The sequence below is a fragment of the Pinus tabuliformis genome, chromosome 3_1, assembly GCF_031772625.1.
Source record: "Pinus tabuliformis cultivar Carrire ecotype Pingquan chromosome 3_1, CPIR1, whole genome shotgun sequence".
NCBI classification, from domain to species: Eukaryota; Viridiplantae; Streptophyta; class Pinopsida; order Pinales; family Pinaceae; genus Pinus; species Pinus tabuliformis.
The window spans coordinates 958,002,593-958,028,318 of record NC_142301.1 but is presented as its reverse complement, the minus strand read 5'-3'; the positions used below and the strand labels follow the sequence as shown (position 1 = coordinate 958,028,318).

The 25,726-nt window shown below is 36.5% G+C and overlaps 1 long non-coding RNA gene across 1 annotated transcript; it reads right to left on the bottom strand.

Moving 5' to 3' along the window:
* Positions 1 to 4,342: 4,342 nt before the first annotated feature.
* On the bottom strand, positions 4,343 to 5,027 carry LOC149190985 (uncharacterized). Its single transcript, XR_016256546.1, has 2 exons — positions 4,974 to 5,027; positions 4,343 to 4,724 (listed from the first exon to the last, which is right to left on the bottom strand). It is a non-coding gene; the product is annotated as an uncharacterized LOC149190985 (long non-coding RNA).
* Between the last annotated feature and the right edge of the window lie 20,699 nt (positions 5,028 to 25,726).

Sequence of the window (25,726 nt, the reverse complement as noted above, 5' to 3'; positions counted from 1 at the left end):
ACCAGTTTTCGTTCCCTTGTATAATCATATTTTCATTGTTTACAATATAATTTATTTATTTCTATGTTTGTAAATAGTAGATGGGATAAGATCCATGTTTGCAAATAGTGGATGGGATAAGAAGAAGGCTTTGTCAAGGTATGTGTACAAGTTTTCATTCTTTTGTATGATCATATTTTTATTGTTTACAATACAATTTATTTATTTCCATGTTTGTAAATAGTAGATAGGATAAGATCCATGTTTGTGTGGTGATGAGATAATTTTTTCAACCAACTGAAAGTTGATGTCTTTACAATTTAGTTTTGTGGAGAATTGAATAAGTGACTTCACATCAAAGAGTCCTTTAACAAAGCACCCAATCACCAACTATCCAAGACCCATGGACCACTTTAATACAAAATATAAATTTAAACTATAATAATATATAAAAATAATAAATAATTATAAATAAAATATTTCAAAATTAATTTATATATTTAAAAAATATATAAAGAATACAATTGAATATATATGTGTGTTTTTTTTATGTGTAATAATTTTGTTAATATTTGACATGGAATTGACATATAATTATTTAAAAAATATTATATATATATATATATATATATATATATATATATATATATATTCTTCTCTTAGGAAGATAAAGTTGATATTTAATATTTAAAAAAAATTATTAATAACAACAAAAATTGATATTGATTACAAAATAGAACATTTTTTTATGATTAAAATATCAATATAAGGGAAGATGTGTAATTAATTTCATACTCAATACAGAGTTGAGAGATAGAATTTAGAAAGATATTAAAAATTGGAAAAAAATTCAAGAAAATATTTTAATATCAATTATAAATATAATATTTCATTGTCTTTTTAAAATAAAATATGTAAATATCAATTCTTTTTAAATAAAATATTTAAATATCAATTATATATATGTGACAATTGAAAGTGAAAATTTATTATTGTTAAGATATTTCAATGATTTGTATATGATGAAGATGTCTAATTTCTTCTGTATTTAATATGGAATAGATAAGTGCCACACACACACATATATGGTTAAATTCTATTTTGAATTGAGAACGATAACATATTTAGAAGTGCAACCCATTTTAAAAGTTAAAGTTAAAACTTAGCACTAACACTAACTAAAATATTTTGATAGTGTAAATATAAAAGAGATATATAACTAGCTTTATATTTAACATAAAGTTGAAAAATAATATATATGTATGGATTTTAACTATAAATTAATTTTTAGAGTTACTATAAATTTATTGTAACAATTATTTTTTTCTCTCATTTCAATCATTTATTATAGTAGTTATTCCTATATCACAACTTTACTTATTTTTTATTTAAGTAATTGAATTTCTTACTTAGTATATTTTCTTCTAATATATTATATTAAATATTTTTATCTTTATATTAAACTTATTATAACAAGTGCAAAGTAACTTAGTAACAATGTATAAAAATATGGGGTGGCAGGAGGGGGAGGGATTCTCATTAATCCTGAAGGAATCATTGAAGATAGATATGTTTGGGGGCTTGGATGGAAGACAAACAATCAAGTTGAAGCGTATGGATTGTTTTTAGTTCAGGTGGTGGGAGACTCCATGATTATAATCCGACATATGAAATATGCCTCATCTGCAGAACACACAATATTAAACCAAATTATCAAGAGATCCTAAGGGATGATCCCATCCTTTGATTCGGTGACCTTCTTCCATATTCTAAGAAGAAATAATCAAGAAGTCGACAAACAAGCTAACCTCACTTGCCAGTTGACAGAACAAAGGAGCATGGTGAATGATGTCGTGAGAACGACTAGGATCCCATAAGTTAGTTAATGACTTACAATTCCTGGATAGTGGAGGCTGAGCTAAGCCTGGCTTGGGCGATATCAAACCTTAGAATTAGGGAATTTGAGTATAAATTCATTGGGTCAACTCCTTGGTCTGCCCTCCTGCCCCTTATCCCTCTCCCTTCCCTGCCTCTTCCCTCCCTCACCCTTTTCTCCTCCTCTCCCCTATTCATCCTTCTCATCCCTTCCCTCCGGTATCCCCCTTTCTTTTCCACAGTCGTGACCCTCTCCTTTTTCATCCCGTCTCCCTTCCCTTCCATCATGTTCCCCTTCCTTGCCTACCTCGCACCCCCCTATACTTGAGACCAACATAACATCTCCTTATGTTCCCTAGCTTGATCAAGAGCCTTGTCACAAGCGTGTCCTTTACTTACACCCACAACGTGTTTTTTATCATCACTCGTGTTCCACCTCTTTTAATTATAGGGATCTCTTGGTACTTTTTCAGCTCATTCATCCTGGTTATTTGTACAGGATAGGGGAAGAGAGGAGCAACATTTATTTCACGAACATGGATCAATTTAGAACACTCATGGGAGGAAAACCAGAAGGAGAATGAAGGAAAAGGATCAATGTTGGGAAATTAAGGCGGAAGGCTAAGAACGATTAGAGAAGTCTGCATGGGTTAATGCTCCTTCCTGCACAGGTGGCCTCCCCACGGGTCTTGAGGCTGAAGCTTAGGTCGTCGAGCATTTGTGGTGGGGACTAGATTACTCGGAAGAATCCTAGGGAGCCCGATGAGTTGGAACTTTTGAGTGGGAAGCTGCAAGGATTTGCAAGTTTAAGGGATGTGGTTGGTTTGATGGGTAGTGAAAAGTTGGGAATTGCTAGTCTGTTGATTTGGGAGGGGTCTTTGGATTAGACCCACAGGAAAAGTTTGGACATCGACCTACAGAGGGAGGACTATCAGAATTCAACTGTCTTTAACACTCTAGTAGTTATGTATTTGCTTAAGCTCCACGTCTCGGAGGAGATCTAGGGCTAGGACCCTAGAACAGTTATTTCGAAGGAGAAGCATAGTGGGGCAGTGGGCGGAGTATAATTGACGGGGAGGATACAATTCCTGGTGCTGGTAAAAAAATTCCACTAAATTGGAAGGTATGGTTGATCTTAGTCGGCTTTGTGTCTGCTATAGGTGAGAAGGCTTCTACTCCTCTGGCCTGTGAACGAGTGTTGGGTAATATCCTTAGGGTGGTTTGGCTAGCGAGTAAGGTGGACTGGTGAGTCAAGGAAATGCTAAAGTTGAATGGGGGGAACAAAAATAATTGTGACTTTCTGGGATGTTAGAAGATGGATCTGAGGAGTCAGAGAGCAAAAGACATTCCTTGGTCGAGCTCTTGGGGGAGCTGGAGGTAGAGGTCGGGTCGACAAGGTGCTGGAAGAACTTTGCCATCCTACACCACTTGTAAGCAGGAGCAATTGGAATTTATAGAAGGGTTGGCATCTTTGTAGCGCAGCATGTACATTCAGCAGCAACATAATCTCACAATGCAGGAGAGTCAACTAGAGAAGAGGGACCGAATCCATCAACTGGAGGATGAAGTGGAATCACTACATCAACAAACTGAGTAGCTGAAACTCACGATGGCGAAGATCAGTAAGAATAATGAGGAGACTCCACTGAACATGACCTATACAAGAACACCAAAGTAGTCCCAATCGAGCTAGACCTGAACAGTCCAGCATCTCCAAACTTATAGACTTTTTTGTTCTTTCTTGATTTTCAAATGACAAAATGTAAATGCAATTTTTTATTACTTCAATTTTGTAGAATCTACTGTGATAAGAGATCTTTGAATGAGAATTTTTGTATGCACTACAACGAATACTAGTATAGTAGGTATATGCAAAGCAAATGATATATCACTCATCCTTAAAAAATATAAATCACTATATAAAATCCTGTTTTTGTTTCCCAACGAGCATGTCATATTTAAATAAAAAATCTACTCATTTTGATTAAAAAAATTGTACAAAAATACAAAAGAAATAACATTACCATTAAAAATATTAATAAATAACATTGTCATTATTATCATTATAATAATAATATATTTAAATATTTAATTTTAAATTTATAATACATAAAGTTATAAAAAAAGTAATAATAAAGTTTGTTATTATTTTTAAATTATTTAAACATTTAATTGCTAAACTTGTTTTCAACGACTCATCGTGAGTTAAATTACCCAACCTACTCAACCAATGAGAATCAGGGAGGGAAGATTGTCCATCAAATACAGCTAAAAATATATATATATATAGATTTTTTTTTTTTTTTTCCCTTTTATGAATGAAAATGTTAAAGAGATTGAAATGGACAGTATAGTTACAAAACATTGGACAAATGGTTCAGATTGGACAAATAGTTCAAATTTTATTTTCTCATATCCGTATTACAGATGGTATTGTAACTACTCACAAATTTAAGATATCATTTGAAATTGCCCATCCTATTCCCCATGAAATTTTAAATATGTACTTTACTTCCATTTTAAAAGTCGAGATTGGCACATTACAAAGCGCGATAAAATAATCAATAGCATCGCCTGTCATCCGAACGATATCCATGTTGGCCAAGAAATCCCAGCCCAAAGTCCAACAATAACACAGGAAACTAAACTGTATACTCTTCTTCCACTCCAAAAATTACTAAGGGAAGCGATTCACTTGTTTTATGATATCAGATGTGATTTCAGTATTCGAGATCAAATAACTCGAACAACTTTAGTGCAGTAACTGTATACATACTTCTCACATTTGATAGACTATAACATTGAAACTGCTAAGTGGTTGAACACTATATAGCCATTGCCAAAGTCCCGGAGTTGCCCTGCATAAAAAACTGCTGAGAGAGAACTTAGTGTATGTTGACGGATCTACCTATAATGAAAGGAATAGCTTCATCCGAATGCCTTTCTATCTTCTACTACAATCTGCACAGGTTCTTCTATGTTCACCTTTTGTTCTAAAAACATATATGATAAAAATGTACATACTAAGTAGAAAAGTATCGACTACAACTGTACACCATATACAGAAATTAAGTCTCGTCTGTAACAAATATTCAACAAATTGATAAAAAAGAGCTTACCTCCGTAAGAATCCTCGAGAGCGTTTGCTCGGCAGGTCCCATGGGGACTCCGCCTCACCTGCATTCAAAACGAATCCAGCCACTGTATTGTATAGGGTTTTCCAGAACTCCCTGAAAAATTTCCGGTGGGTATCACGTGGGCATCCCCTTGGCATATTCCGAATATTCTTAGGGCTATTAGGAACAAATTGTACCAGTAAAGCCGGGCTAATAAGAATACATGAATCATGTATGTACTACGGCCCGACAATATGACGTACGGAAAATATTAGGAAATCAGTCGATTTGACCATACAATATACTTTACAGTTCGGAGTTTGGTTTAAAAATTAATTGATAGGAAAGGTTAGTGCGGATCTAACCCAAGGCATATTCGCATCTTAAGAGCATAATAATCCATGGCATAATAACCCAAGGCATTTAATTTAATTTAAATAATAATCCATAACATATGCTCTACTAATTTTTTAAACTAACTCCCACTTAATCTTACAAAATTTAATGCATCCACGTAATTTATTTTTTCTCATCTCCATTAAAATTGGATACACAAAAATTGCAGGCATATAAAATAGTTACATAAAATCCAGCACCACGCATTTTATCTCATCATCAATGTCATCATAATCTATTACTTATCTTTGATGATCACATTACGTCACACTACTTAAAATGTGAATCTAAACGAGCCCAATCTTAATCAAAGAGTAATTCCGAGTTATCACATAAGAAGTCATTAACTTCTGGTGGTACGTCAAACACCCAAAATGGCCACAACATGACTTGTTTATAGGTTTCCGATGTTTAGTCTTAGTCTTATTATAGGTTTTATATACAATTATATAGTATGTTAAGTGGTTTGAGTTTATCTCAAATTGTATTAAGTTTGATGGGTAGTTTGAGAAACCATCATCTACCGGTGTTTAAAATGTCAATTTTTTTAGAATTGTATTCAGCATTAGCCTTTAACATGACTAGATTTTTGCCAACAAAATTTTGAACAGATGACTTTCACATTACAGAATAATTAAACAATACACCGCATCACCATCTATTCTACATCAAATAAATTATATACTATATCTATATATATAAAACTAACATTATTACTTAAAAATATAATATTTACTATTATTTTATATTTTATTAATTTACATATATATTTTAAGAAATACTAATAAGCATCAAAGCTGAAATCCATATAACTACAAATGTTTTAACATAAGAAAATACTACTAAGCATGAAAGTTATAGGGGCAAAGTTATATGATTTATATAATAAATATAATTAGGTCAATACTTTAAAGTGACTTTTTTGGAAACACACATGTATTTATAAATACATGTTTGTTATTGTGTATTTTATTAGTTTGATTGGTTTTTTAACCATTATTACTTTAACATTGACTATGACTATTTCTAATTTTTTATTTTATAAATTATTATTATTTTTTTAATCTAAAAAATAATTTGTTAATATTTGATTAGTTTAAAAATTTGTGTATTTTATTTCAGTATTTTTAACAAATGTTTTATGTCACTCATCAAATTTGATTACTTTGAAAATTCACCAATTTTCAGAAAGATCATTTTAACATATTGTAATTAAAATAAAACTAAAACTATATTTAAATAAATTATAATCATATTAACTAAAACCAAACCACAAATTAAAAATAATAATATAAAAATATATTAAAAAGAAATCAAATTAAACCATTAACTAAAAAGTAAAAATATAAAAATATATGAACTAAAAATCAAAATAAAATAATAAAATTAGAGAAAGGAAATTCAATTGCCTCTGTGTTTATTAACTAAAAAGTAAAAATATAAAAATATATGAACTAAAAATCAAAATAAAATAATAAAGTTGAGAAAGGAAATTCAATTGCCTCTGTGTTTTTGAACTATTGGCCATTACTACGCATTGGTCATGCATGTCATTAGGGCGATTTGATTGAGTTTGCAGGGTGCAATGAGAAATTGACAGGATGGAAATTGGTGCGATCTCTCATGTGGACGAGGTTAGATCCGCTATTAAATCTTGGAACAAAGCGCAGAATAAGTGGATTCCGAGGCAAATTTTCAGAGATCCTGCAATCACAGAATAAGAAAAAGAGGGATTAGTTCTCATTTGGCGAAATGCAATTATGGTTAAAGAAATTCATTACACTTGGCATTGAGTTTGGTGTGGATTTCAAACTAGATTTTCGTTCCTTTCAATCTGAGTTCTCTAGCAGAACCTATCTCGTCTTGATCCAGTGCCTCTATTTCGTGGAACAGAGTAATGCTTTTGTTGCACGGTTGTCGATATGGGTGCATGCCTTTTACCAGATTCACTTACCTGCAATAAAAATGTTAGATTACATCTCATGGTAACGGGATTTGCAATCAATACATTGCACCTCAAACAAACAACAATAATATGGTAATTAAACTAATAAACTTAATGAAGTTAGTGCTTATCAATTCATAACAACAATAATATGGTAATTAAACTAATAAACTTAATGAAGTTAGTGCTTATCAATTCATGATATTGTAGGAGGCAACAGAATCAACGTTTAATGATGCATGAATCCCGCTAAACTGAATGAATATGCATTTTGTATTTATTAGTCCCATTCTCTCGCATGGTCATTGGTCTTTTGCTGCATTATGTGGCACATCACATTATCTTCACATTATCTTGTTGATGTTGAAGAAGTTAATAGTTGTGTTGTCAAGCCACTGAGAGAAGATTTTGTTCTGCACGAATCTTATTTTATTTATTTTGTTTTCTTCTAACATGTGGAGGTTTTACATATAATTGTTTTTTTCCAATAGTTTGAGCAACCTATCAACTTGAACATGATCCTTCCAAGACTTGTAGATTAGTATATCATTAAAAAATACTAACACAAATTTTCTAAGGAAGGGTTTGAAAATGGAATTCATCAAACCTTGAAATGTGGAAGGTGCATTAGTAAGGCCAAAGACCATGACCAAAAATTCATAATGACCCTCATGAGTTCTGAATGTTTTTTTCATAATGTCTTCAATTTTCATTCTAATTTGATGATATCTTGAATGAAGATCCAACTTGGTGAAGAAAATTTCTCCATGTAACTCATCCAACAATTCATCATTGTCGGGAATCGGAACTTTATCTTTAATAGTGAGCTTGTTGATCTCCCTATAATTTAGACACATATGCCATGATCCATTCTTCTTATGCACCAATACTAGTGGAGCAGAGAAAGAACTTTGACTAGGTTGAATTATACCAGCCTCTAGCATTTCTCCAACCATACGTTCAATTTCACTCTTTTGGGCATAAGGATATACGTAAGGTCTTATGTTTGGAGGGGCACTTCTTGGAATCAAGTGAATCACATGATCATGATCACGGATAGGTGGGAGGCCTTTCAGAGTCTCAAACACCTTGGAATGATTGTCCAAGACTTTTTAGAGATCTGGAAAAATAGATGATTTCGATGTTTGAACCCATAGTGAGCATAATTGTGCAATTACGAACCATTGTTATTTCTTTAGAAGCTTTGGCATGCCATTATAAATTATTATCTTTCCTAGTTTCCATGCGATACCTCTTAATTCAACTTCCTTTCCTTTCCAAAAAAATTTCAACAAAAGTTCTTGAAAATTGAAAGCTATCATCCCCAATGATTGTAACCATTGGACTCCTAGTACAAGATCGGTAGGGTCCCATTTGAATGGAAAACATTGGACTATTCAATACATATTCCCCCATGGTTAGCTTGATATTATCACACTTTCCAGAGCAATTTATAGTTCCTCCATTTGAAACCATCACTTGTCACTCTAGTGTTACATATAGGAAGCAATTCAATTCCTTGGCTATCTTACATTGAATAAAATTATGGGTACTACCTGAATCAATTGTCACTATTACCTTTTTCTTCTTGATATATCCTTCTATCTTGAGAGTCTGGGGAGTGGTAATTCTTGCCAATGCATTACAAGATATGTTTGGATTCATTTCTTCTTTCTCTGGAGTTGGTTCCTGGTGTATATCCTCATCTTTTAATGTTTCTTGTTCCTTTTCTTTCTCCTATTCACAATTTATGTAGAATAATTTCTTCTCGGCACAATTGTGACCTTTAGTGTATTTTCTATCACAACTGTAACAAAGCCATTTCTCTCTTTTCACATACAATTGTTGTGGTGTCGACCTTGTAGGTTGTGGAAGACTAGGAGAATCAACACATCCATCTTTATATTTATGAGTGGTAGACTTCCATGTTGCCATAATTTTTCTTTCAACTTTTCTTGCCACCTTGAATGCCTTCTCCAATGAATGAGAATCCCAAAGGCGAACCTCATGTTGGATTTTATCTTTTAAATTCCCTATGAAGACATCAATCCTATGCTCCCCTAGAATATTAGATACCCTAATATTCAATTTTTGAGTCTTCAATGTGCTCCACCGTTGAACCCGTTTGTTTGAGATTTATCAATTAGATAAAGAATGTGCTTTTCTTTGTATCTCCATAATGTGCTATCATTTCCTCCATAAAAATTGACCAGTTTACAAGTGGTTTACAAGAACAAAGCCATCTATACCATACAAACTCATTCAGTTCTAAATATAAATATGCAATACATACCTTTTGTGAGGCTTGCACATCTTATAGATCAAAATATTGCTCCATCTGTAGTATCCAATTTATCAAATCCTTGCCGTCAAACTTCCTCATATCTATCTTTGGAATGTGGTGGTTCTTAAACCCCACATTGGAGAATCTAAAATTGTAATTGATATTCCTTTTGTCTTCATCACTATTTTCATGGATTGCCTAGTCACCACTGGGAAGCCTTTCTTCTAGCAACTTTGCCAAAGCTTCCTACAACCCCTCTATCTTGACGTTCATCATTGCTTCCACGTCTGCTTTTAAACCATCATTCAAAATTCCCATGTCCCTTTTTATACCATCTATCTTAACATTCATCATGGATTCCAATTCATTTTTTGTTACTTTTTGCGAGAACGAAATTTGTTGCACTTGGTCTTGTAAATTTGATATATCATGGTGCATTTCTTCCTCTTCTTCATGCGTCATAGAAGAGTTTTTTTGTTGTTTACTAGGTGTGTCCATATTATTGTTTCGAGGCATTTTGGAATAAAAAAAAATGATATCTATGATTCAATATTACCCTTGAATCACTTCAAATTGATTTTTCAAACAAAAGTTATGCAAACATTTTTAAAAAATACACACCTTTTTCTTGATTTTTAGGAGCTCGATATTGTAGTTGTTGTATCTCTAAATTGCCAATCTACAAGATCTGAAATTTCATCCTATGGTATCCATTTGAGTCTTATTTCCATCCTAACAAGTCAAACCAATGCTGGATTCTTCAAGAAAGAGTTATTCCTAATCTCCCACGATGACCTAATTATATACAGAATTAGTAGGACGAAATTGTATGGAGTCACATGTGTCACAGTTTTGACCTTCAACCCTGAAAATGATACCCAAAAAACTACAGTCCGTCCTCTTTCCACCACATTTTATGAAATTCAAATCCGATGCTGAGAGACACAATTGTGATGGTTTTCCCTAGGTCATCTGTTTGAGATGGAATTCTAGAGCCTGCAAAAGCCCTAACTTCCGCGGATCATATCTCTGAAAATATAGCTAGACAAGATATGAAATTCATGCAATAATTTCATCAAGATTTTATCTCCAGGTGGCTTCAATTTCAGCTTTTGAAGCTTCGTAGAAGAAACGTTATAGTGAAAATTCCACAATGGCTTATTTTCTTAGCACAATTTTAGCATATCTAGATTTCAGGAATCAACTACAATGTTTAGTGGCATATATTTCAATTTTTTAGTAGCTAAGGGACCATAAATTGCGGCCAAAAGGGGTATTTTTCAACAGAATATTAAAGTATTAAATCAGAATATACTTGATCAACTCTAGATTCGAGTATATGGCAGGGGAGTCCTAATTTGGAGCACAAAATCAGCAGCACAAGCTGGTCAAAAACTTATCTTGTGGACATTTGGACCAATATATTTTGAAAAAAATTCCAAATTCACTAGCAAAATCAACTATTCAAAAACCATTGCAATTGTTTCCATATTTATTTATTTTTTGTGATTTTATTTGATTTTTGTTTCCAAAAAGATAGAAATAGTCTAGGATATTATTTATATTATTTAAGTAAGGCTATATAATGTAAACTTCATAAAATCAAAGATAACAAACTCGTACTTATGAAGTCAATTACTTCACGGACGAGAGGAATGGCGAGCGTTAGGGTTTGCAGAGATTGTAGCGCGGCCGCAGCCGGTCCAAAGAATGTTGCAGAGGCCGACGGCGTTCCTGGGCGCGGGGTTACGGTGAGCAGCGCTCCCAACGCTGCTGTAAGGGCCTCCTCCGGAAAATGGCGCAGGCAAATGGATCAAACCTTTGCAGACTACCACGACAACGAATCTTTGAGGTTTTCGGCCTCAAGGAACCAGGTTTTCTGCCATCATGACAAACGACACTTAGAGGCCAGAACGTGCCAGTCACAGATCGCGCGGAGAAATGGCATACGGGGTCTGCATGATACAGATCGGAGCCCCCTTTTAATACGATGGCCAGAACCTCGCAGATCCGTTCTAGATCTACCTGTTCCAGCCAACAGCCGAGGCCCCAGGCAGCAGATCGAAGGCATCAAGCAGAGATCGAGCAGAGGGCTCGTAGATCCAGACATGCACGAGGAAAGACGACTCAAAACGAGGCCAGATCTGGAGTTTTGTTCGCAGCCAGGGAAGGTAAGAACAAATCGTTTTCAGATTTTTGTTAAACCCCCTGCGGGGAAAACTCGAATAGTGTGGGTTCATGCAGGAGACACCATCTTGCAGCTAAAACAGCAGATATGGACAGAGATGGGATACCCAGTCCAGATCCAACATCTGGTCAGGGGTAGGTGGTCCCTCCAGGACTCTAGAACAATGAAAAACTATGAGATCAGCCCAGGAACAAACATTGTTCTAAATCTGAGGATGAGAGGAGGGGCTCAGCCTCAGGGGCAGTCAAGCTCCTCAGGGGGAGATAAGGGGAAGACAGCACCCCAACAACACCCCAAGGGAGGCACATCCTACAAAAACATTCTACAAGGCAACAGGAATTCAGGGCCCTCGCCAGACAACGGAGGATATAAGCCCAGGCCATACATAGTAGATCAACTGGGGAAATCCCCAGCACTGAACCTTGATGCAACAGGACTTGATGATTTCGTAAAGTCCTACGAAACGCAGGCCCTTATATGCCGTTTTAACAGTTTTTGGCCTAAGCCATTGGATCTATTCCACTGGATCTTCACCAATTGGACCATGGAATGTGATATACATCTATGCTCCAAGGGGTTTTTTATTGTAAGATTTACAGACAAGGAAGTCAGAGATACAGTCATCAGCGCTGGGCCCTGGTTTTGGGGAACAGCAGGGCTGTTTATGACCCCATGGTTTCCAGACTTTGATCCAAACAAAATGACTGTAACCACAGTGCCGGTTTGGGTCCGCCTACACAACCTTCCACTTCACTTCTGGAGTGAACAAGTACTGGAAGGTATTGGGAACAGCATAGGGAAATACATCAAAACAGATCTGGAAAGGATTGACGAAAGGATCTACACTTTCGCACGCATTTGTGTGGAAGTAGATCTAAGCAAAGGGTTGCCGGACAACATTAGACTGATTTACAAACAACAAAATTGGTTGCAAGTATTAGACTATGGAAACACCGCTTTCAGATGCAGGCTCTGTAGGCAGACAGGACACTTGCAAAGCACATGTCCAGAAGCCAAGAAAACAAACAGTAAAAAGAAGCAGAAAGGGAAGCAGAGGAAAGGATGGAAATTCTCCACCCCAGACTCAGAAGACGAAGAATCAGAAGCAGCGGAGGAAGAGCCTCCCGCAGAGAATGCAGAGTTGGCCCAAGAAAAGGAGAACCAGAAGGGTACCACCTCAGTCACAAAGGACTCACAGTTTCACGCAGATCAGGGAGAGAAGAAACAGGCAGAGATGTCAAGAGTGGAACAAAGTATGGGAGGCATCAAATGGCATCACCTCTCAGATACCTCAGACTCGGACAAAGAAATCGGCACACAGAATACAGAAACACAGCTAGTCATTGCGTCGATCGAGCCCACTCAAGGAGAGTGGCGCAAGGTCGAAAAGAAAAAGGGGAGAAAAACTTGAAGTGTGAGTTTTACTCATTGCCGGAATTCAGTTCTTTTTTCCCTTTTTCTTTCTCTCTCCTCTCTTCTCTCTTCTTATTCTTTGTGCACGTTAGTCTCCTAACGTTGCGTAGGGTGCGAAAGCACTCGTGCCCATGTGGCAGCTTACGGAATGCTTCAATGCATCTGCTAGTGTAACTTTTCATTAATTCGTTAATAAAAGGTTACCATTTTTTTCCTTGGAAAAAAAGGCTATATAATGTAACATGGGTTCAAATGTTTTGGAAAAAAGATGTGTATTCCTGTAGACATTGAGATCAATATATTTTACTATAAGAAATTTTACCTCATGTTTGTTTTCTATTGTTTTTACCTTCCCATTAGCCACACCTTTGAACATTAGTATTTAGTATGTGAATAAAGCTATATGAATTTGAATTATTGTTGAATTCTGAAGTTCATGTTATTCAAAATACTTATGTGTTTTTTCAGCCTAAATATCATTTGCGGAAATCACTTTTAGTGATTTGTGTATGATATGTACTTTCTATAGTCTTCTACCATATCTTGATGCTAAATTTTTAAAGAAATCATAAGTTATCTCACCTTTGTTTTTCAGTGTATAATTAATGTGTAGATTCAAAATTGCTCATGTAATTTACTAAATCACAAGAATCAAAGCTACTCTACTTCTCTGCGGAAGTTAATTCACAATCTAGAACACAAATCATAGACATGCAAGAGGAAACATCACACAAGCACAAAGATTTATCTAGCTGAAAGACATTGCTCAAAACCCCTTCCTATTTGTATTGCATTAATAAAAGAATAAAGATGAAATACATATGCTTGCTCAAGCTTGAGCCTAACCTGCAAGTGTATAGTTTATCCCTCTTGCTGACTAACTAACTCTGGCCAACACTTAGCCAATTTTCAAGCCCTCCAATCTCTTATTTCCCTGCGTTGTTCCGTGAGGAAATTAGCCCCTATTATTTAGGAAATTCCCTCAATTGGATTTCACATATCTTGTAGAGCCTTCCTCTAACTGCATGCACCACTTGTACACTTTCGAATAGTCTACAACTTATATTACACTTCCTTGGAATCTCCATCTCAACTGGGTAACTCGAATTCTCTACATGCAAAAATTATTTTGGGTTGATTGATTAGTTAACTAGTTGATCACTGAGTGTGGTCAAAATTCTACTCCCACAACTTGACCTCCACTAGTTCCTCTAACAATTAGAACTAGTTTAACTAACCATAACTCAATTTAACTAAACTAGATTGCAACAAATTAGTAACCAATCAAACTGAACTGAAATAAAGCTTCCACAACTTAAATTAACTGAGTGAAAAGTGTCATTTCACCTTAGTTAAATACCTATATTATTTCTGGTAAAATAGAAATTCAATTTTTCTCTAATTTGACCAAGGTAAAGTTAAACTAAGATTTTATTACCGCATTTTCAACACTCCCTTTCAATAGGAAAGGGATTATCAACAACTCCTATCCTCCACCTATGGAACTCAAACTTCCCTGTTAACAAGACCTTTGTCAAAATGTCATCATGTAGTTCCTCCGTTGGAATGTACTGCAACAACATTATATGCTTGGATCGATCAGGAAAAACATGATTTTTAGAGAGCTTGATGCAACTATGATTATCACAGTAAATCACATTTGGATTCATCGTTTTACAAAAAAATCCAACAAGTATCTTCCTCATCCAAATCACCTCACATGTTGCTTGACTTGCAGCCATTTATGTTGCTTTTTCCGAGTTGAGTGCCACATATATTTTCTTCTTGTTGTACCAAGAAATAGTTATAGACCCAACACTTTAAATTCCACTTGATGTACTCTTCCGATCTGATGGAATCCCTTCCCAATATGCATTTATGAAGCCACACAACTTCACTCCCTTTGTCTATTCGTACCATAGTCCAAACTGGGTAGTGCCTCTAAGGTACCTTAGAACATGCTTAGCTACCCTCCAAAATAGTTATATTGGACTAAGCATAGCTTGGCTTAGCTAGTTGATTCCATAACATATATCTAGTCATGTGTTCACAAGATACATTAGTGAAACCATTGACTATCAATACAAAATAAAATCCACTTCCTGATTTGAAGTGGCACCCTCTTTCCTACATATGGTCACTAGAGATGTCTCCATGGGTTTGCACCTATTCATGTAGAACTTTTGAAGTATCTCGTTGGAATACTTTCCCTTAGAGAGAAATAGTTCCCCATAACCTTTCTATACTTCCATTTCAAGGAAGTAGCGCATGAGACCCATGTACTTCATTTCAAACTCTCTTTCAAGGCTCCTTGCAAGATCTAATCAGGTGCTCATCACCAGTTAAAATGAAGTCATAAACATATAAGACAATAATCAACAATTTACCTTCTACCAAAATATGATAGAGGTTTGGATTGGCTTCAATTTTGGTGAAGCCCAAATCGGTGAGATAGTTATCAATCCTGGTGTACCAAGCATAGGGTGCTTGCTTGAGACCATAAAATGCTCAATTGAGTCTGAACACATGATACTCTCGATAAAAAGCATCGAAGCCTTCCGGTTCCTCGATATACACCTCCCCCTCAATAACTTCATTGAGGAATGTTGTTTTCACATCCATCTGGTGGATCTTCCACCCCACGTGTGAAACTAGAGAAAGGATTGATATGATGGATGAGTACCTTGCTACAGGAGCAAAGGTATCCTCATAGTCAATCCCCTCAATGTAAGAGTACCCCTTCGCCATAAATATGGCCTTGTACTTTTCTATGCTTCCGTCTGCAGCATGATTCACCTTCAAGATCCATCTCAAACCGAAAACGAATTTGTCTACTAGTCTTGGGACCACTTCCCAAACATTGTTGTTTACAATATATTTATACCCCTCCACCATTGCATTGATCCATACTAGTTTCTTGACTACTTCTTTAAAAGAGGATGGTTTGGTCTCTACAAGCTCAATCATTAGAGCCATGTATATAGTGTACCGATCTGGTGACCTTCTCTTCCTACACTAATTTGAAGGAGCACCCACATTCTCCCTTGCATCCTGCATAAGTCTCTCAACTTCCCTGGTCTTTTTCCTAGCTTCTCTACATGGTTCTGCTTAAGTGGCTGTCTCCACTCTCTGCTCCTCAATTTGTAGCTACTCCAAAACTTCTTGAGGTTCCTCCTTTGGAGCTAAAAGTTCCTCTTATGGTGGGATCTTAAACTCCCTCTCAAGAGAGCACCACATAGATTTGTCTTTTAGCAAATTTTACATCCCTTTGCACAACTTTCATTCTGAGGGATGGCAAGTACACACAGTAGTTGTGGGGAGTTTTTGTGAAACCCAAAAATACCCCAAATTTGCTAGAAAAATATATATTACAGAGCAATGGTACACATAAAATATAGCGGAAATAAAAACACAAAAAATGCATAAAACAAGAGAGACACATATATACATGGTGCACCCAATTTGGGTACATCCACAGAGAAACAATTAGTCATTCCTTTATATTATCCAGCAAAATGAAGAGATACAACCTACAACAGATCCACTGAAATTTCCTCTTCGCTCTCACATAGTATCCTCTCTCTTTATCACTCAAAATAAACATACACATATATAGAACAGAAATATAATTCTCTCATATACAACAATGGGTTTCCTTCTAAGGAAAAAACCATAAATTAAACACAACTTCTACCATCAGATCATTCGCCTAATGAACGACTGAGATTGACTACGAAATTACAATATTTTACAATGAAATTTTACATCTATTTTAGCTTTGGTGGCACTTCTCCTGAACCCCTACAATGGGAGGGCTCGTAAAATCGCATTGCCCCCTTGACCCCCCCTGAAGGAAATTAAACGAGTGGATTTTTTCCCCATTAGGAACTGCGGTCTAAGGTGATGATACCCATGAATAAAGAAAATAATCGGACTCCACACCCAAAACAATTATGTTGTCAGCTTGATATTCTTCCTTGATTATTTGGAGACATGGTAGTAAACAAAGGCTCCAAAATCCTAAAGTGTGACACATCCAACTTTCTCCCTAAGAAAGACTCCTCCAATGTAATCATGCCAAGAATATGATGAGGACTCTTCTTCTACAAATAGACAATTGTGTTTCATTCTTCAACCCACAAGTGCAAAGGTAGGCCTTAGTCATGCAACGTTGCCCTTGCTTCTCCCACAATACTATGGTTCTTCCTCTTAGCCACCCCATTCTATTGTGGGTACCTATCAACTCTCGTCGAATTCCTTATTTTTCATAGAAAAATTTAAATTTGTTCAAGACATACTCACCTCCATTATCACTCCTAAGAGCCTTCACCTTCTTACCCATTTCTTTCTCAACTAGTGCATTGAGTTCTACGAAATTGGAGAATGTATCATCCTTCTTCTACATGAAGAAGATCCAACATTTCCATGATAAGCCATCAATAAAAGTGACAAAATATTTGTGTCTGGAAGTGGAGGCTATCGAGAAAGGTCCATAGAAATTAGAGTGTATCCTTTCAAGGACTACATGTTCTTTTTTGTCTCGATCATGGAAATTGGCTTGTGTGTACTTCCCTAAGGTCACCCTTTACATGTATCCTACTGCTCTAGTGCTCCTTTGGGGGGGCCTCTGGTTATTTTCTGCATGATCTTCAAAGTGCCATGATGCAAATGGTAAAGTATTTTATGCCAAAGTTCACCGTTATCGCAGCTCCATACCTTCCCCACCTTTGTGCTCAATACAACACAATCCTCCACAACTAGCTTGTATAAGTTCTTCACCTGAACCCTGATCTTCTCCACCTATCCTGTGGCTATGTGTCATAGGAATGCTTTCCCTTCACTGAAGATCACATCATAACCATGGTTTTCCAAAACTACAATGGAGACAAGATTTCTCTTTGGACCTAGAAAAAACATCACATCATTGACCCTGAGGGGGGAGCTCGACTCCCTTTGAAAAATGAGTGTACTTATCTTGATCGTGGTGTAATTTCCATCATTTCCCATCTCGATGTGCATTTGGATATATTTCTCCAAATAATTGAAAAAATCTTTATTCTTCATCATGTGGAATGAGGCACCACTATCCAAGTACTACACACTCCCCATCATTGTGTCGGTCATGCATGCAATGAGAGTATATTCAAGCTCAAAATGTGAAGCCAAAGCTTCACCTATTTCTCCTTGGGAGGTCTTCTTTATTTCCTTCCTAGGTGGACACTTTGTGGCATAGTGCCTGAATTCATGATAGTGAAAGCACTAGATTCTGGACAAGTCTTTCCTCTTCTTTCCCCCTTAAGCAAGTTCAACATGACATTGTGTGAACCTACTCAGGTACTGAACAATAGTCTTGTTCTTTGTTGGGTTGTGTTATATTCTTTCCACGACTAGCTTCCCTAGTTAACAGGGGAGGCGGAGCCCCCCCTTCATTGCACTGATTATGCAGTCGGGGGGTCACAGGAGGGCTGAAAGTCCCCCTTATCTAGGGGGTTTGAGGGGGATGGGTAGCCCTTGTCTACGAGGTCCCGAGTAGTGCCTTAGGGAAATATTTTTTGGACCCTATCTTAGGTGGGGCGAACCTACATATGCTTTTGTGCATGGTTTTCGCACATGGTTTTGAGCACGATGGTTTTCGATTGATGGTTTTGGGCGCGATGTTTTTCAATCCATGGTATTGGATGCTTCAGCATGTATATATATGTATTGTAACAATGAAAGGAACATAATGAAAAGTTAAGGTGGTAGTCCCAGTTTTGGGATCCAGGGGAAAATCTCTGTGTATATGTTTTTTATGTGATATTCTCTTGCATTGTTTATTTTTTGTGTTTTAGAATTTGTATGCAGGTAATTTCTGTATGGGGTTAAAACATATATTTGGTATCAGAGTTGTTTTGGCTTCAAGGGGACGCCTTTGTTGCTGAGGGGTTTTGCTCGGGCCTGTGGTAGACCATGTTCAGTGGGAGATCTGCGGGATTGATTCTGGTGGTGAAAGAAGATGGCGAGCAGTGGAAAGATAGAGATCGAGAAATTTAATGGTCAGAGTTTTGAGTTGTGGATACTCATGATGGAGGATCTGTTGGTGGATAAAGATCAGTGGATTGCAGTAGATTTGGGTACTAAACCAACGAGAGTGTCCAATTAGGAATGGAAGAAGTTGGATCGGAAGGCAATGACCACAATACAATTGTGTGTCTTAGATTCAGTATTGTTGAATGTATCAGGGGAAGCTACGACTAAGGCTTTGTGGGACAAGTTAGGAACTTTGTACCAATATAAGTCTCTGGTGAATAAATTGTCCCTACGGAAAAAGATGTATAACCCAAGGATGAAAGATGGAGACTCAGTGACAAAGCATATGAGCACATTTAATACTGTGGTAAGTCAGTTATTATCTGTTGATATTAAAATTTCAGATGAAGATAAGTGCATCAGTTTGTTGTGTTCTCTAGCAGATTCGTGGGATAGTCTGGTTATTGCAATAGGTAGCAATGCAACTGCATTGCAGTTTGATGAAATAGTCTCGTCGTAGCCGACGGAGGAGATGAGATAGAAAAATATGGAGAGCCAGAACGGTGATGCCTTGTATGTATGAGGACGGTCCCATAACAGAAAGAAAAATAAATCATCATGTGGGAGATATAATTCTAGAGGGAGATCTAAATATCCAATCGAACCTGTAAAGGTGGTTTGCTGGAAATGTGGAAAGGAAGGGCACAACAAAAGGGACTGTGAATCTAAAGCTCCTGATAAAGGAAAGGGATCTAATGATGCTCCTTCTGCAAAGGTGAAAACCACCTCTGATGTAGGTGGGGATTTGTACGTGGCTTCTTCAAGTACATATGTAGATCATGAGGCATGGTTGATTGACTCAGGTGCATCTTTTCACTTCACTCCCCACAGAGAGTGGTTCTGCGAGTATGAGAAATACGAAGGTGGTGATTTCTTCTTAGGGGATGATAGGAAGGTTAGAATCATCGATCGTAGAAAAGTAAATTTGAAGTTGCAAGGTGGAAGGGTTAGAACACTTCCGAGTGTTCTACATTATATAATTTCTATAAGCAAGTTGGATGAGGCAGGCATTAAAAAAGTGTTTGAGAAGGATACCTGCAAGATGGTTCAGGGAGCACTGGTATTGATGCGGGGAGTTCGGATTGGAACTTTGTAGAAGCTGCAAGGTAGCATTGTTATTGATGGGTGCAACAACTTTGTGGTTCCTAAAAGTGGAGCATACAATCTAGTGGTCTTTGGAGAGAAGACCATGTTGTGGCATCAAAGGCTTGGACATGTTGGAGAGAAGGGCCTTCGAATAATTCATGGTAAAGGTATGGTAGAAGGTATGAGTAATAGCTATCTGGATTTTGATTTATGTGAAAATTGTGTATATGAGAAGAAAAATCGGGTGAGTTTCCCCTCTGGTGCTAAAAGGGTGAAACAAATATTAGAGCTTCTGCACAATGATGTGTTTGGACCTGTGAAGGTTCCATCACTGGGTAAGTCTATGTACTATGTATCATTTATAGATGACACCCAAGGAATACATGGATATAATTCCTTAAGAATAAATCTGAAGTCTTTGACAAGTTTAAAGAATTTATGGCTCTGGTGGAAAACTAGATAGAAAAGAAGATAAAGGTGTTGAGGACTGAAAATGGTGGAGAGTTTTGCAGTAAGGAATTTAAAGAATTCTGTAAGAAGTTTGGTACGATAGAATATTACTCCATACACAACTGAGAAAAATGGAGTTGCAAAAAGAATGAACAAGACGTTGATGGAAAGGGCAAGAAGCATGCTCAGTGGTGTCGGGTTAGGACAGGAATTCTGGGTAGAGGCAGTGGAGACATCATGTTACCTGGTCAATAGATCACCTTCATCAGCGTTGGAGGATAATACTTCACAAGAGGTATGGACTGGTAGGAAACCCTCTCTTTCACATCTGAGGGTATTTGGATGTGATACATATGTACATGTTCCAAAGGAGAAAAGAACCAAGTTGGATAGTAAATATGGAAAGTGCATCTTTATTGGGTATAAGGATGGTTTAAAGGGTTATAAGCTTTGGAAGCCAGTAACAAGAAAGGTTGTGTATAGACGAGATGTGGTGTTCAGAGAGGTGAAAGATATTATTAAACATGGTGTCCCATCAAAGGAACATAAGAAGATAGAGTTTGAGCTAAAGGAGGAAGAATCAGACTCTACAGTAAAAGAGGAATTAGAAGTTGAAGATACACAAACTCTGGTTGTGAGAAGATCAGTTAGAGAAATAAGGCAACTTGAAAGGTATAGTCCATCTGCTTTCTATTCAAATTTTGCTTTATCTATTAGTGATGATGATCCCAGAACTATGAATGAAGAAGTAGATTCAGAGGATGGAAAACTCTAGAAAGAGGCCATGGTTGATGAAATGTCATCTTTGCATAAAAATGAGGTTTGGGATCTGGTGGATTTGTCGGCAGGAAGGAAACCCGTTGGAAAAAAATGGGTGTTCAAGAAGAAGACAAATGCAGAAGGAAAGGTGGAGAAATACAAAGCTCGGTTGGTAGCAAAAGGTTATTCCCAGGCATCAGGAATTGATTTTGGTGATATTTTTTTCTCCTGTTGCCAAGGTAGCTTCTATTAGATTACTTTTATCTATTACTGTTTCTTTTGATTTTGAGGTAGAACAGATGGATGTGAAGACAACATTTTTTCACAAGGATATAGAAGAGGAGATCTAAATGAAGCAACCTGAAGGCTTTGCGTTGAAGGGAAAGAAAGAACTCGTATGCAAATTAAAGAAGTCTCTGTACGGGTTAAAACAATCACCAAGGATGTGGTATCAAAAATTTGATACATTTATATGGGGACTTGGCTTCACTAGAAGAAAGGCAGATCACTGTGTGTATTTTAAATTAATTGGTGATCGTGTTATTTATCTGGTCTTGTATGTGAATGATATGTTGCTGGTTGGAAATGACAAAGAAATTATCCAAGATTTGAAGACCCAATTGTCCTCCAAATTTGACATGAAAGATCCTGGTGCCGCAAACTATATTTTTGGCATGGAAATTAAAAGAGATCGGGCAAAGTGGAAGCTCTGGTTAAACCAGAGGAAGTATGTCGAGACAATACTAAAGAGGTTTAATATGCAGGATAGTAAATTGGTGAAGGTTCCTATTCCTGTAGGTGTAAAGTTATCTACTGAACAGTGTCCCAAGACACAAGAGGATGAAGAGGATATGTCTCGTGTTCCATATGCAAGTTCAGTTGGTAGACTAATGTATGCGATGGTCTGTACTAGACTAGAAGTTGCACATGTAGTGGGAGTATTGAGCAGGTTTATGTCAAAACCAGGGAAGGAGCATTGGATAACAATGAAGTGGGTTTTTAGGTAGCATGGCACTAGTGATTATGGTTTGTGCTATCAAGGAAGACCAGGATTGGACAGAGTTTTGGATATCTGTGGCTTTGTTGATGCGGACTAGGCTGGAGATCTGGATCAGAGAAGATCTACAAGTGGGTATGTGTTTAACCTATTTGGAGGTGCAGTCAATTAGATGAGTAAGAAACAATTTGTAGTGGCACTATCAACTACAGAGGCAGAATACATGGTAGCCACTCATGCAAGCAAGGAAGAAGTGATTGTGTTCAAGTATGGGGTTAGTACAAGGAGCTATAGAGATAGATTGTGATAGCCAAAGTGAAATTTTCTTGGCAAGGAACCCTGCTTATCATTCAAAAGAAAAAGCACATTGATGTTTAGTATCACTTTGTGAGGGATATGCTAGAAGACAAAAAGGTGTTGCTGGTAAAGGTGGACACTTTGAAGAATACTGCAGATGCATTGACAAAATCTGTCAGCTTTGAGAAGTTCTCTTGGTGTAGAGAAACAATGGGCATTGCAGGGCTGGTTAAATGACTAAGCTCTCCTGTGGCTTCCTGTGGAAAGAAAACAACAAGTGGGAGAATGTTGGGTTGTGTTATATTATTTCCACGATTAGCTACCCTAGTTAACTAGGGGGTTAGAGGGGGGGTGGGTAGCCCCCTCTATGGTGGGACCCTATATTAGGTGGGGCGAACCTACCTATGGTTTTGTGCATGGTTTTCGCACATGGTTTTGGGCGTGATGGTTTTCAGTCCATGGTTTTGGGGACGATGCTTTTCGGTCCATGGTATTGGATTCTTTGGCATGTATATATATGTATTGTAACATTGAAAGGAACATAATGAAAAATCAAGCTGGTAGTCTCGGTTTTGGGATCTGGGGGAAAATCTCTGTGTATATGTGTTTTATGTGATATGCTCTTGCATTGTTTATTTTCTATGTTTTAGAATTCGTATGCAGGTAATTTCTGTATGGGGTTAAAACCTACATTTGGTATCAGAGTTGTTCTGGCTTCAAGGGGACACATATTAATATTTCGAAGTTTATCCTTAAGCTCCATCTTCCAATGGTCACTACTATTCTAGAGCAAATTTGTCAGTGCTTGCCAAATTACATACAATGTCTCTTTCCCATGGAGATTTGAGGCAATGTGGTCTAGTACTCCCTCCAATATGATTCTCCTTGCCTTGGCTACACACTTCTTCCATTCTACTAGTTCGTTAGCATCAGTTTTTGTTCATTTCAGAATGTCATTATAAATGAATTTCTTCAATCCATTATCTTCCAACATTGCCCCCATGTGATCCTTCCAAGCAACATAATTTGAGCTTCCCTTAAGAGCATACTCGAGTCTTAGTCCATAGAAATTCATCCTTATAACTTTGAATAATTGATCTTGCAAATCTTATCCTCCTTCAATAACAACTTGAAATTTTTTTGTCTACTACAAAACCCGCTCTGATACCATGTAGAAATTAATGTGTAGATTCAAAACTGCTCATGAAATGTACTGAATCACAAGACTTGAACCTACTCTTCTACTCTGCAGAAGTTAATTCACAATATAGAACACAAATTATAGACATGAAAAAGGAAGCATCACACATGAAAAAATATTTATCTATGGAAAAGAAACTTATCAAAACCCCTTCCTATCTATATTGCATTAATCAAAGAATAGAGATGAAATACATATGCTTACTCAAGCTCGAGTACAACTTGCAAGTGTATAGTCTATCCCTCTACCTTACTGACTGACTCTAGCCAACACTTAGCCAATTTTCAAGCCCTCCAATCTCCTATTTCCTTGCATTGTTCCTTGAGGAAATTAGCCCCTATTATTTAGGAATTTCCCTCAATTGGATTGTGCAAATCCTCTAGGTCTTTCCTCTGATTGCATGCATGACCTGTACAAAATGGAATAGTCTACAATTTATAGTACACTACCTTGGAATATCCATCTCAACTCAGTAACTCGAATTCTCTACATTTAACAATTATTTTGGGCTGATTAATTAGTTAATTGTTTGATCACTAAGTGTGGTTGAAGTTCCACTTCCACAACTTGACCTCCACTAGTTCCTCTAACATTTAGAACTAGTTTAACTAACCATAACTCAATTTAACTGAAATAGATTGCTACAAATTAGCAAGCAATAATATTGAACTAAACTCAAGTTTCCCAAAATCAAATTAACTAAGTTAACTGAGTGACAAGTTCCATGTTACCTCAGTTAACAACATTTAATATTTCTACTGAAACAAAAATTCAAATTTTCTCTAGTTTGACCAAGGAAAAGTCAAACTAAGATTTTCTTGTTGCATTTTCAACATATAATTGTTCATATAATCTATGATTATAAAGTATTTATTTTTTTCAGAGACTCGATGCCCAATGGTTCCTTTATTTTCTTTCTAAACCAAATTCATCCATTACAAATCAAATCTGGTCAATGAGTGTATTATGATCTAGTACTACAGTGACCCTCACTAGTTGAGTTAAGGAGAAATCCCTCTCCAAATTGAAGGGCCAACTATCAATCCAAAAGAAGTTTGAAGTTTCCTCAGTTATTTCCCTCCATAGCCAAGGTAATTTCTGAGTGGTAACACAATGCATCAAATAATAAATTCTTGTATATCCCCAAATGCATGACACCCCATCATGGGCTAATATTACAAGATGATCAGAGAAGTCGTCCATTGAATAAAAAGGAAATTTTCCATTATAAAGTTAATGTTATATGCTCTTGCATGTCACCTTTCATGCTTCCTGGTCCAATGGATGATACAGAAAACCTTTTGCTAGATATGCTGAGTGTTATTCAGATTTTCTTACAAGCTTAAATATCAAAGGATTCAATGTTGGTTATCAACCTTTTGGAGATAAAATAATATGGAAGGTTTTATAGCACTTCTAGGATATGAATTTCCCAAGTCTTTCAGGGGATTGAATTCCTCGTATAGATTCCCACCCAAATGTCATTAGGCCTAGCTATGGATAAATCACCGTGGATATGCTCATAAGGTGTTATAAAGTATAATCAATAGATCTTACTAAGGTAACTTTAAAGAGGAAGTGAAAAAGTAACGTGGAAAGATCACAAAAGCTATAGAAATGCTTTCTTTATAAGAATAAAAAATCAGTTCTTTTTCTGACCTTCCTCATTAT